This window comes from Rhipicephalus microplus, chromosome X (genome assembly GCF_043290135.1).
Source record: "Rhipicephalus microplus isolate Deutch F79 chromosome X, USDA_Rmic, whole genome shotgun sequence".
NCBI classification, from domain to species: domain Eukaryota; kingdom Metazoa; phylum Arthropoda; class Arachnida; order Ixodida; family Ixodidae; genus Rhipicephalus; species Rhipicephalus microplus.
Genome location: NC_134710.1, coordinates 91,595,496 through 91,608,735, shown reverse-complemented (window position 1 = coordinate 91,608,735; position 13,240 = coordinate 91,595,496). Strand labels below are relative to the sequence as shown.

The following is a 13,240-nucleotide window of genomic DNA, read 5'->3' as shown; positions in this document are numbered from 1 at the left end:
TTTTTTTAAACCACCCGTTTGATGATTCTACGAAAGCGTGTTGCTGGGCCCCTTTAAGGTACGAATAAGCCTCCACCGTACTGATTAGGTACTAAAAAAAATAAGAGAGACACAAAAGCGCAGTTACCGCAATAACGTATTTGTACGCACTTACGTAATGACAGTGGTTGCATGCACTTAGTCTTCGTCACATTTCTTCCCATGATTCAACTAGCGTAACAAACGTCCGTGAATCGACGGCGACATTGTAGAGCGAAGGTCGGGAGCTATCGAACGAAAGGTGAAAAGCAACATCGTGGGTAGAGGTCGAATGCAGTGCTGCCATTGCAGGCCGCTCAGCCTGTCATTGAGATGAGGAAGCAAATACAGAGCACTCGGTTTTCACGCCGAAACATGCGCAGCCATGACTAAGCTGCGTTCTATGAATGCATGACATGCTACTGCAGTTCCTGGTAAATACATTGTTAAAAGCTACATAGTAGGATAAAATAACTCATTACACAAAATCGAATAGGAAAAAAAATGGGTTATGGAATATAGATCCACCCTTACCGAGAAAAAAAAAGTGATCGATCGTTCCCAAAATGTAGAAGGCTGTAATTGATTACAAATAATTAATCGCAGTTTGAATTCACTTCAACAAGTCTGCCTACATTGTCGTTCTTTTTGAGTTGAACGACTTCGCCATGTACTGAGCCCTATTGCAACAAGACGCCGGGAAATGGTGTGCTTTGTCACGGCCTCATTGTTACACCTATAAATTCATGCACCGCCATTTTGACAGGAAATTTTTTAACCTACAGTGTTGTAACACCTTAGGATGTCAATCAGATGCTTACCTGCTAAAACAGCGCTTGTATTAACGCGATTGCGTTAAAGAGCTCCTTTCGCCGAAGTTCCAGTTACGGTGTCGGTGTCGGCGTCGTTGCTTGTAAGCGAAAAATCGACTTATGCGTGACCGAAAAATCGAGAATGATGTTTAAATTAAATTATGAATGTTTTAAAAAAAACCACGGTGCATATTGGGGATGGGTCCGAGTGGGGATCGAACCCGTGTCGTTTGCGTGGCAAGCGGATGTTCTACCACACAGTCAGCTGGGCCTCTTTTTTTTTTTCTTTAATGCCCGGCCAAACCTCTTCTGGCCTCTTCTTGCGACAACAGTGAAAATAACTTCATCTGCTTGATAATGCAGTGAAAGTAGCTTTCGTGCTTCACAAACACACGCTTCCTGTATATGTGCTTCGCAATCCAGCATGAAATATTGCAGTAATAATGCATGGTCAAGCGTCTTTTGCCAATGGTTGTCCGATTATGTGATTGTCATGAAGGCTACGTGGTTTAAAGCCGGTACCCCACTACAAAAGGCACACACGCTACTGCGTCTATTCCCTTAAGACCACGTAGTGGGGGCATAGCAAATTCGAAAAGGTTTCATCCACTAAGTGTGTGAAATACGCACTAGGAACAGAATGTCGTTATCGCGTTCAACTCCTAAAGGCGAAGCTTTAGGGTCCCCTAATTTTTTTTTTTTCGTTTGTGAAGGGTGTGATTGAGTGTCCACAAGTAGCAAAATGTGCGCCGGTACTCCTTTATGTATTGGAGCATTACGCCACGGCATGCTCCTACGCACTGTCATGCGGTGGTTTTTTGTAGTGTCAATAATCTGGTCGAGTTCAGTGTTTATCGACAGGCTCATTCATTCTAAAGAATACCATTACCCAACCTAGCAACTTCCGATACGTTGTCTGCATTGCGAAGGAACTATGACTTAATAGTTCGAAACTTTTCCCACCACACTGACACATCAGCGCTTATATACGTATATACTGGCGCGCAACTTCATGTGCAAGAAGTCCGAACCATACTTAAACCTTTGGTAATCATCTTCTTTCGGTTATATCAGTTATGATGGGGTTCTGAAAGAACAAATTGATGGTATTTTGCTCTTGAATACTCCTTTAAGGTGTGCATGGATACGGGAGAAGCAAATTTAAAAGAAAGTGTAATGTTTTTGCGCTGTTAAAGCAGGTCGCGTATATATGTATAAAAATTGCGTAGCATATTTCTTGTCTTTGTTATTTAATGTCCGCCTCTTATGGCTGTTTGGCAAGTGCGCTCGCTACTGCAAAGAAGAGTTTGTCGTTATTCACTTCTTAATATTTAGTGGAACTTAAGACTACCTGTGCTTTCCACATCTATTTTCTTCCGAAAAACACACAACGTCTGGCTCTGACACGATGCCGCCATGTAATCAGGTAAAGCCGACTACGAGTCGAAGAGAGTAGCGCGGTCTCTGTACTAGTTCGTCAACTGCCAGACTCCAGAGGAAAATAGAGTTGCGGCGTGAGTGGCGGCTGCCTCCAACAAATGCCGGCTCACCCTGTCGGATTAAATAAGGTGGGGCGCGGGCCGGAGTCGGTGAAAGGGGACATGCGAGAGCACGGCTCATACGGGACGCAGACACGCAAAAAGTTTGTCGTCGTTGTTCGCGTTCCTTTGTGGGTGCCGCTCGTTTTTTGGGGAAGCCCCTCCCCCCCCTCTCGTCCCCGTAGACGCGCACGAGGGTGCGCGTGCTCCGCGCAGGAGGGAATACTCGTGACCCAATTTTTTCGAGGGGTGCGTAGAGAGGGCCTTCAGCCTCCACGGGGGTACAGCGTGCATCGAGGGCGTCGCGGTGGGGGTCCGAACCCCTTGAGGCACAACTCCACCCCTTGCTTTCCGGCCCGCGTGCCGAATCCCGGACTTTTGGCTCCACGCTTTTTTTTCCTTTTGTCCCGCCTAGAAGGGGAACACGCGAGACTCGGCCAAGGCCGCGCGTGCTGGGCGCGTTCCCTGCACGAGTTTGCCGTCGTCGGCGGCAAGGTTATCCCCCCACCCCGGTTCCATTTTGGCCCCGAGAGATGCGGTCTGCCTGGAAATGCGGAAGCAGATGAAACCTCGTGCTTCCTGCCTTATCCACCGCGTGCGTTGCGTCGCCGCCGTGCCACGGAGTGAGGCGGGTGCACCGGCACAATGGCCGCCACGATTCGGTTCCCCCATCCCGATTGGTATCCCTTCGTGCCCCGCGAACGCACTCCCTCGTCACCGAAGGTTGGCACTGCCTCTCTGTGAGCCGTTTTCTTTCTCTACTTCTCGGGCGCACATGCACTCGTTCAGTTTTCTTTTTCTTTCTTTTTCTCTCTCGGTACATCATGGCTTATTCTTATCAAAGTGATTCTCCGTGCTTTGCCCAACTCCTCAGTTCTTTTTTTTTATTTTTGGCAACTTTCTGTTACCCTCTGACATGAGCAGTTAGTCTTCTCTTCATTTGTGCCTTTTTTTTCTTTTCTCCCGGACTGTGTCGAATGTAACGTTTCGCGAATCGCGAGAGAATCGAGCTGCGAGCGCTCTCCGCACTGCACTGCATTGACGTTTCGTTTATATCCGGCGCTCATTGTGCGAGTCGGAAGGCGGGCGCTGGGCGAGTGTCGGGAGGAAGGTTGTCGCGAGAAGTGTGTCACTTCACTCGGCGAAAAATTGAGCGTGCAGGGAAAACGGCGCCGCGGGCGCGCCCCTTCGCCGCGCTCGGCTGGCGCTCGCTGCTGCCCGGCCGTGTTCGCGGCGTGCTTTGTGCCCTGCACGCTCATCGTCGGCCCATTCCAAAGTAATGAGCTCGCGCTGAGGAATGGGGAGGAAAATAAGAGCGTGCCTGGTCAGGGGGACACTTTTACGAGTTCTGGCTGCGCAGTTATCGCCAAGTTTTCTTTGTCCGTCGGCGGGTGCTCGGTGTTCTCGAACTGTGTCGCTGGAGGAGTCATTTTGTTCTTGCAGCCTGTCTTTGACGGCACGGCCTGTCAGCTTGAATGACAGGCTCGAATGAAGGCGGTCTCCTGACGCTGAAACTGAGCCACCACATGGAGAACAACGGGGTTTCCAGTGCGCCCGGCAGCGTATACTTTCGCCGACGCTTTCAAACTGTACTCGACACCGTATTTTGCGTGCGAGCACTTGTCGGCCTCGTCGGGTCTCCAAGTTTAAGCCTGTGGTGACGCCGCTGAAGCGGCTTGAGCAGCGAGGTCTCCCCTTCGACGAACTGGCGAGTAGTGTACGTGTCGGCTCGTTAGCTGCCGTGACGGAGTCTTGACAGCGCTGCAGAGTCCTTCGGTAGCGCAGACGTGACCTCAGCGGCCGTCGACGGGTCTGGGCCGCGGTGCAACTATAGCCGCCATTTGCGCAAAGGCCGGCATCGAGGGGCGCAGACACAAATGCGTGCCGGTCGCGGAAAAGAAGCGTGCGGAGGAAGGAAGGGGGCATTGGAAGGAGCCGGCAATGAGGCGCGCACAAACATGAGCCGCGTCCAGTCGCACCCCTGGGAGCCCGGGTACAAATCCAGCGCTGGAAGAAGTAAGTCCATAATCTGAGGGTTTCGGCGAGCGGTCACAGGGGGCCAATATGGAGCCCCGCACGCTCGCACTCAGAGGGAAAAGAGGCTGGCCGCGGCAGGGAAAGCGGTGCCGTTAATTCCGGGAGGTCGCTTAATTGGTGGCCTGGTGCGCGCGGTGGTCTTAGGCTGTCGCTCTTCGCGCCGATGACATAATTAAACACGCCAGCCGGCACTTCGCCCGGTCGCCATTGCCGGCCTTTCTTTCATTTTGCTTGTCTCTGCAAAGAGAGTGGCCATGTCGCTCGGACTGCCTCAGGCAGGGAATTCTCCGGCCGCCCTTTGCTGGCCTCGGAGTAGAGTCTCCAGCCTTGGTCTAAAGAACTTACCCTCAAGGAAAACTTGGCACCGACAGCGGGTAAATTGACTTGCCTTTGTCAAATCGCAAAAGAATGTCCGTCCGTTTGAACCGGACATTATACGATGCAGGCGAACCTGCCTTACGTCAGCGTCGACGTGGTACGAACGTCGCTGTTTCTGCGAAAGCAAAGATACCGATTCATAAGAAGACGGTATGCTAAGTTGCTATAACTTCTGAATATCAATGTCATGCCGTATATAGTGCATGGTTCTCACACTTATGATGCGCTGCCAAATTAAATTATATTAAGCAATCTGTGGCCTTACGTACCCAGAACCACAGTCCGATAATAAGGCATCCTTTTAGTGGGTGAATTCACTTTCTTGTTTTAAATGACCTAGACTTTCGTTCGCGTGAAGCTATGACTGTGCAAACGTTTTTCTTCTGTTTTGCATTTTATTATCATCGATATTGCGGCATTTTCGGAAGGCAACCCGTATGACTTTAATCTCGACAATGTAGCAGTATAACCACTGGATGCTACCGCAAAAATTTTCTTCATTGCCATCCACAATTACGTAAGGTTCGAGAACAGCTACGAAATACGTGGGATTAATGTGAAAGTTTATGCCACGTGGATATATTTGGGCCTTCTTGTAGCCTCCCCATGACGCCAAGTAGTTTTTATTTTTCCTTCATCGCATTTGTGTTACTTTCTTGGTGTTGACAATAACAGAAGCGTTTCTCTTAGACAAATGTTGCTCGATACGTTGTCTTTTTACTTATTTATCTAAGTGGTGCTTTTTTTTTCTTCTTTTATTCTTATTCGTTCCACCAGCGGCATTCGGAGCCGACTCGCTAAACGACGGGTAATAACGGCTCCCTGGCCTGACAGGCTGCGTTTTTCGAGGGCGTTCACAAGTAGCGTAAAAGTGACGAGTATAACCTCCGGGAGCCCAGGGGCCCTCTCGCTTGCTCCTCGGCCGCTCAAGCGAAGCGCCGACGACATGGGCGCCAGGCGCCTAGGTGGTCTGCCCCGAGAGGTACGCCCGTGGGTGGGTGATCTCCCAGCTCTGTTTGTCCATTCCCGGTTCGGTGTATGACCCCGTCTGCAAAAAAAGGATGCCCTGCCTCTGAACCTGACGCGAAGTTTCTCTTTTCTCGCCTTCGCGCAGTGATTGCCGGTGCATTCGCTCACTTCTAGAAGCAAACTTGCATGATTTCGACGTTACGCGAGATGGGAGGCCAGTAAAGAGAAAAGAAAATATGTGCAAGAAAACGGCGGTGATATATCAGTGCAGTGTGAACAAAACGCTAGCCTTGCGTCGCGCGTTCCTGACCAGTTCGCATGTTCGAGCGCTGTTTTTTTTTTCTTTTTTTTCGCAGCGGTCGCGTTCCTGCAATCGCTGTCGGGCTCTGATGTTTTCCAGCGTCGGGGGTGAGACTCGTTGGCACGAGCGCCTCGGGGTGGCGGTCGTTCACGCGGGCGTAAGGCGGAAGTCGGCCGGCAGAGGGCGAGTCCGCGAAGGCGCCGGCCGCTGAGGCTAGCGCCCCCGACAAACAAGGCTCGTCGATTGATAAAATAGACGCTCGCGCAGAGCAGCAGTAGTGCCGTCTCGCGGAGCGGAATCATGGGGGGGGCCTCCGTGATTAGGGAGGCATATTGCACTTAGCGCAGAAGAGGAAGACGGCCGAGACTGCGTCCACCCGTCTCCGCACCCTGCAGGGGACGAGATGAATCCCGCTCGTTTTGAAGTTATCATGAACTTCTGGAGAAGGCGGGAAAGGGATTCGCACAGTCACTGTTGCGCGCCAAGCGTACTCGCCCGCCGTTATCTTCCCTCGTGCATCCGAAATCGTTTCCCAGTTGTGCGACGAGAAAAAAAAATATTAAAAATATTCCGTAGGGCAAGAAGAGGCCAGGGACCACCGTGGAAAGTCCGCCGTTAATACGGGGTGTAAAATGTCCATCCGCAATGGCCGCCAAGCCACTTGTACAGCGAAAAAAAGAAATGCAAATATTGCCAGATCCCACGCACAGTGGTAATCGATGATATGCGAAGCATGAATGAGGAAGGTTGATATGTCGCTTTAAAATCAGCACAACATTACGAGGCGGACGTAAGTCATGCTCTTCATGACTTTCATATCATGATTATGATTTTTGCGCCTGGCATTTGTGTTCGCCGTCCATTCCCATCACGTAATGCCAAATTTGGTATATGTGAAGCTAGCGAAACTGCCGTGAGCGCGCTATGAGCGTAGCATGTAGTCATGTTTTACGTGACACGCATGTCATGATTATCATGTTTGAACCTGTCATTTACCTTCATCGTCTATTCAATTAGCGTAACTCCAAATTTGGTGTATGTGAAGCTAGCGAAACGGCCGCGAGCGCGTTATGGACGTAGCATGTAGTCGTCGTGTTTTACACGACACGCGTATAATGATTATTATGTTTGGACGTGTCATTCACGTTGCGTAATACTGAATTTTATATATGTGAACCTAGTGACATGGCCACAAGTGATTGATATGTGGGGTTAAATGTTCCAAAACCACCATATATGATTATGAGAGACGCCGTAGTGGAGGGCTCCGGAAATTTCGACCACCTGGGGTTCTTTAACGTGCACTCAAATATGAGCACACGGGCCTACAACATTTCCGCCTCTATCGGAAATGCAGCCGCCGCAGCCGGGATTTGATCCCGCGACCTGCGGGTCAGCAGCCGAGTACCTTAGTCATTTGACCACCGCGGTGGTGCAAACGGCCACAAGTGCATCATGAGAGTGGATGTAGTCATGTTCTTACATGACACGCATGTCATGATTATCATGTTTGCATCATATACCCTCGTCATTGGGACGTAACACCTAAATTGATATATTTGTTTATGTGAAGCTATGGTGAAACGGCTGCGATCGCGCTATATATTAGCGTAGCATGTACTCACGTTTTACATGACACACATATCATGATCCTCATGTTTGGACGTGTCATGCGTCACGTCACGTAATACCAAATTATAAGAAGCTAGCGAAATGGCCGCTAGCGCATCATGCGCGTGATATGTAATGTTCTTACATGACACGCATGCCATGATTATGATTATCATGTTTGAACCAGTCATATACCTTAGTCATTCATTCACGTCACGTAATACCAAACTTGGAAACTTGGTATATGTGAAGCTAGTGAAACAACCAGGAGCGCACTATGAGCCTGGCGTGTGGTCATGACTTACATTACATGCATGTTATGATTTCCACGTTAGGGCCTGTCACCTAAGCTCGCCATGCAGTCATGTTGTACCATACCAGTTTTGCAATATGTCGTGAGTGAAACCATCGCAAGAGCCGCAAGACCATGACATGTAAATTGTGACATTCATAGCGTACATGTCATGATTTTTATTTCATGACTACAGTCACGTATGCTCGTCATACAGTCATGTTATGCCCTACCGATTTTGGTATAGATCTTAATATCGAAATGGCCAGGAGAGCTAAAAAACGACGGCGAGCAGACAGACAGACAGACAGACAGACAGACAGACAGACAGACAGACAGACAGACAGACAGATAGATAGATAGATAGATAGATAGATAGATAGATAGATAGATAGATAGATAGATAGATAGATATAGATAGATAGATAGATAGATAGATAGATAGATAGATAGATAGATAGATAGATAGATAGATAGATAGATAGATAGATAAAGTCTAAACTCCCATCTACGCCTTGCTTCGAAGGCCAGCCGAGCAGCAGTTACGGCATCGAGATATGAGTGAAATATACACTTGTGTTCCCAATGAGATTAGCGAAACAAAGTTGAGAAAAATTGGCTCTAGAGTATACAAGTGACACAAGTGAGATAGTGTTGCGAAGCGAGGCCTTGACAATGACCGAACTGATCATATGCGTGAGACTTCGAACTTCGCCTATTTAAAGGTGCGTAAACTCGTGACTAGCATATTCCTCAAGTCACTATTAAGTAGCTGTCGTTATGAAGGCACGCACAGGTAATCAAGAGAAAAGAAGAGAAACAGCTATAGTGTCCATGGGCATGAGCTCGAAAAAACAAGGTGCTCGCCAATGATGAGATCGTCCATTGATGCTGTTGGGCTCATTTGACAGCCATCTTGCTCTTGGTTTCTTTCTTCATTCACCATCAGGATCCACCAACATGACCAACATGACAAACGAAGATGACATAACAAACGAAGTGATTGACTGATATGTGAGGTTTAACTTCCGAAAACCCCATGTGATTATGAGAGACACCCTAGTGGAGGGCTCTGGAAACTTCGACCACCTGGGGTTCTTTAAGGTGTACCCAAATCTGAACACACGGGCCCACAGCGTTTTGGCCTCCATCGAAAAACGAAGAGGCATTCTTATCATTTCAGAGAGAGTTAGGCCTTTGCCAACTCGAGAGATATCGCTTGAATTATCGCCTTTTCGCTTGGTTTCATAACTGCGATAGCAGCAGCACGTGTCGCTTCCCAAGAAACTTCCGGCCATTCCAATTATCACTATCTAGCTCTTGCTTATTTTTATGTTGTGGTAAAGCATACGGAAAAGCTCTTTTTCCGCTTCCACATTAAAAGAAGCCGCTTAAAGTGAAGGACCATCTGTTTTAATGTTGCATATAGCCCAGATCAGAATGCACTTGAGGTATTTGGCCAGTCACAGGGAGAAAAGTGTTGAAAGTGAGCGGGCTACTCGCTAATGCTTTTGTTCCCCGCCAGTGCTACCAGGCTGTGTCGACGTACAAAGCCAAAAGCAGTCCGGGACCTATGTTTAAAAACAGCGAAAATGTGTATAAGCCAAGTGCCCACTTCGTAGACAGATGCTTGGTCCTCTCGGTTGTAAACGTGATGTTATACCTAGCAGCCCGGTGGAACCAAACCAAATATTCTGACACGTATTCTCGAGTGCCTGGTAGAGGACATTTAGTGCGTGCGATCTTTCGCGTCCCAACGCCGGAAGTTGGCCCGCGTTGTGATTTCCATGCTCTCTGCGCCATTGGTCGCGCGATGTGCGGATAGAAGGCTGTTATTTGTATTTTGTCTGAGACGTTTCCTTCGTCGGCGCTGCCCTAATGTGCGCTTTTCCAGAAGACCTTTAATGCCGCATGCCATTCGTGGGGTGGTTTGAGGGGCCGAAGTGGGCGAGGGAGGCTACGTGCGACTGAGGGAGCCGAAATAATGTGGACAATCGCGGAGCCATAATGCGCCGCATCCTGTGCAGCGGCGTGTGTGGCTTAATGGGGGGCACACTGGGCGCGAGGGCGTTTCAGAGAGGACCAGCTGCGCGAGATGTGACAAGCCTCCACGAGGCAACGCGCACACCTCTAGGTCCATTAGCTGCTCTTTTGTGACAAGGAGGGAAACTCGTTTCGGCCAGAGTGTACCTTCGCGGCGCCCGATTGTAGCCGAAACGGAACCGTGAGTCCGCTCTCGCCGCTTGTTCGACTCATCTACCGAGCCCCATCATCGAAGAAAGAATGAATAAAAAGACTGGAGCGAAGCCATGCTTGGAGGAGGGGGTCTCACGCCAGTAAGGGTTCAAAGAACAGCAGTGCCCGCCAGTTAACGGGGATGTTGAGGGGGGAACCAGGCAAAATGGTACCTACCTCGATCATGACAGGTCGCTGCTGCAAGATCAAAAATGAGAATGACTGAACAAGATGAAGCCGAAACAATGACTTCGCTGTCACTGGCCAGCGCTCAGCTTTGGTCCTTCGCTAGCCGTCGTCTCTCTCTCTCTCGCCTATCGCTTTTCTCACGGATCTGGGCGGCCATTTGTGTGCTCTGCCCGCGTCTCCGGCGGCACGAATCGCGCATTTTCCTTTTCTGCGTTATGCTGGAACTGCAGTAATTCCTGGCTTTGCTCTTTGTCCTTGCTTTACCCCTCGGCGCTATTCTTGTTCTTCGACCCTCATCGTCTCTTCGTGGCTTTTGTTTTTTTTTTTTTTATCTTCTACCCGCGCCGCTGTGGCGTCGTGTGCTCACCTTAGAGCCGCGCGCTCTGGCGTTTTACCGGGGTCGCCGCGATGTGTAGCTCAGCTGCGGCGTCTTCGTTTTCTCCCCCTCCCCCCCTTCACTGGTGGTGGCATCAGAGAGCTTCCTTTCCCTCCCGTTTCAAACAATGCCCGCGCCGAAAGAAGAGCGTCATTCCGCGCTGGCCCCTATGCAAGCTCTACCCGTTTGCGTGTATATTTCGCTCGTTGTGTGCTGCCGCTTTTTTTTTGTAGCCTTGGCTTGTGTCACAAGTCCCCGGCTTTCTTCGTTGATTCACTCACTCATGAAAGCGTGCATGTATGAATACATGAATAAAAGGGCGCAGAGGCCTTTGGCAAAGCAAAATGAAGCACTGAATTATTTGATGAATTTTAATGCAATCTGTAATATGGAGTTGATGTCTTACCGTATCAGTGTTTCAAACAAGTCTTCAGCTGGCACTGTGAACCAAAGCGTATAGGTTCAACAAGTTAGCAGTTAAGTCGAAAGATTATTCATGAGAGATTATTCATGCTCACAAGGGACAGGAAGTATTTCAGATCATGCCTCAGTCCTGTTAAGATGAGCCTTCAATAGGACAAAAACGTTTTCAGGGTGCCATGCAGGTTCTTGCTAATAGGCGTCTACTGTCATGCACACTTGCTGACACCTCCAATATGAGCCCACCTGTCTTTGATGAGTCACTATTGCCGAAATTCGCTCAACAGAATTCGACCGGCTAAAACTGATGCCACCGCGACCTTGTCCCTTGAGCCAATAAGTACTCCGCTTGCTTTCTATTACCATTCTTACTTTTTTTCTAGCATTTCGTTCGTCTTCGTAGGAAACTCATAGATGCACGTCGAGCAAACAGAGATGCCTCTACTAGACATGTTTTACGCTCGCTGGCATTTCTCGTGTAAACTTAAGTATTATTTGTTTTCTCCGGACACCTTCATCCGAGACAGCAGAAATTTTATCTTGATTGTCTAAGGCTTAATCCGCTGTCTTCTCAGCTGTACTCGTCGTAACCTTTGTACACGAGTACCGTGATCCCGCTGACGAGCTGAAGTTACAAGAGGCAGCCGACAGGGCAGCTGCTGTCTGAGTGTGCAGCATTGAGATTGGCTGCCCAACCAGCCCTTTGTGCCACTTGACTCAAGTCCACCTTACTGGTTATCTTACAAGACGACCTTTGTTTATTCAGCGTTCGAATGGTATCTCGGCTGCTTTCCTGACAGATTTCAACAGCGGCGCTCCTTACAGAGTACATCTCAAGCGCTAGCTCTGCGGCTGTCGTGCCCTCTTAAAAACAGCTACGCTCGTCTCTCTCTTTTTTTTTTTTCCTTTACTTTGATCTGCTCTTCTGCGTCTCGCAGTGCTTCTTTCCGTTATCGTCAGCTTATAGATAACAGTGTCGAGCTAATCACTCTAATTAAATACGCCTCAGCTTGTGGCGCGCGGGGTCGTGAACCCGAGACTTGGAACATCGCTCTTTCGCCGCGTGCCATCAGTCATTTTTTTTTTATTGTTGTGTCTGTTTTCCTGAGTGCCTCTTAGGTATCGCCATTTCCTTTGCGATAATGAGCCCGATAAATTGACGGGCAGACGAAAGCACCTCTAAATCCCTTATCGATCTTTTTTCGTTTCCTTTCTTTCGTTCGCTCTATTTTTTCTCGTCCTAATGCGAGGCTTTGCCACTCATGCGCTTATCGCGCTCTGCCGCGTCTTGTTGCCTTGTTTCAGACTTAAGCCGGTCTGCATGTTCTCGGATGCCTGGGATGCACAGTTGCCGCTCGCCTAATTAAGGCAGCACCGCGACGACACCGTTCTCGTGCCTGCTTCTTCGGGCGACCGAGGCGTCAAGTTTTCCGGAACGGCTGCACACACGGTGAGCCCACTTGCGTATACGTTCGGCGTCTATGCGCCGTGAGTGTGAGTTGCGCGTCGGCTCTGGTCCCTCGGTGTTATGCCAATAGCGTCAAAGGGGGGTATCGTTACGAAACGTTTGAGCGCCTCATTTCGTCGTAATCTCCTAGGCGATATACGCAAATCAAAGGTGTCCGCTGATGCGAATATGGGAAGCGGCAGGGCCATGCGGTAGACGCTTACCGCTCTTAGTGTTCGAACACTCAGGCGGGGCAGACCTTTCAGTCAGATCGCGCCAAGGAGGGAACGGCTTTGATGTTCTCGAAAGACAAGTGATATGCGTTTCAACCACGTGACCCGGCTTCTTGCGAGTCACCTGATCATTCCTGCTGTAAACTGCTCGTGGGCTATATGGGTGATTCCTTGCTTTTTTTTTTTTTCGTTTTTTCTTTGTCGCCGTCGCTTCTCTTGCACTGTGGCCGCATGGGTACTGTACGAATGGTAATCTTTTCTCCTTGCCAAGACACCCGTTATGGCCAGCTCGACTTTGATTCCTTTACGTTATCCCGCCTTTATCAACGCATTCGAAAGTCAGGGTACAGTTGCTGACATCAAAAAGGAAAGTGTTAATTTTTG

The 13,240-nt window shown here is 49.2% G+C and overlaps 1 protein-coding gene and 1 long non-coding RNA gene across 3 annotated transcripts in view; one reads left to right on the top strand and one right to left on the bottom strand.

Annotated features, from left to right (window-relative positions):
* The window catches only part of zfh2 (Zn finger homeodomain 2), a 390,896-nt gene that overhangs the window by 100,994 nt on the left and 276,662 nt on the right, over nt 1–13,240 (top strand). The window contains exon 2 of one of the 2 annotated variants that reach the window (XM_037427400.2): nt 12,482–12,626. The exons of the other annotated variant lie outside the window; for it this stretch is intronic. The gene's annotated coding sequence lies outside the window, so the exon portion shown is untranslated. The remainder of the gene's footprint in view (nt 1–12,481; nt 12,627–13,240) is intronic. 2 annotated transcript variants of the gene reach the window in all.
* LOC142775652 (uncharacterized) lies at nt 3,740–10,734 on the bottom strand. The gene is made up of 2 exons (XR_012886893.1): nt 10,369–10,734; nt 3,740–5,831 (listed from the first exon to the last, which is right to left on the bottom strand). It is a non-coding gene; the product is annotated as an uncharacterized LOC142775652 (long non-coding RNA).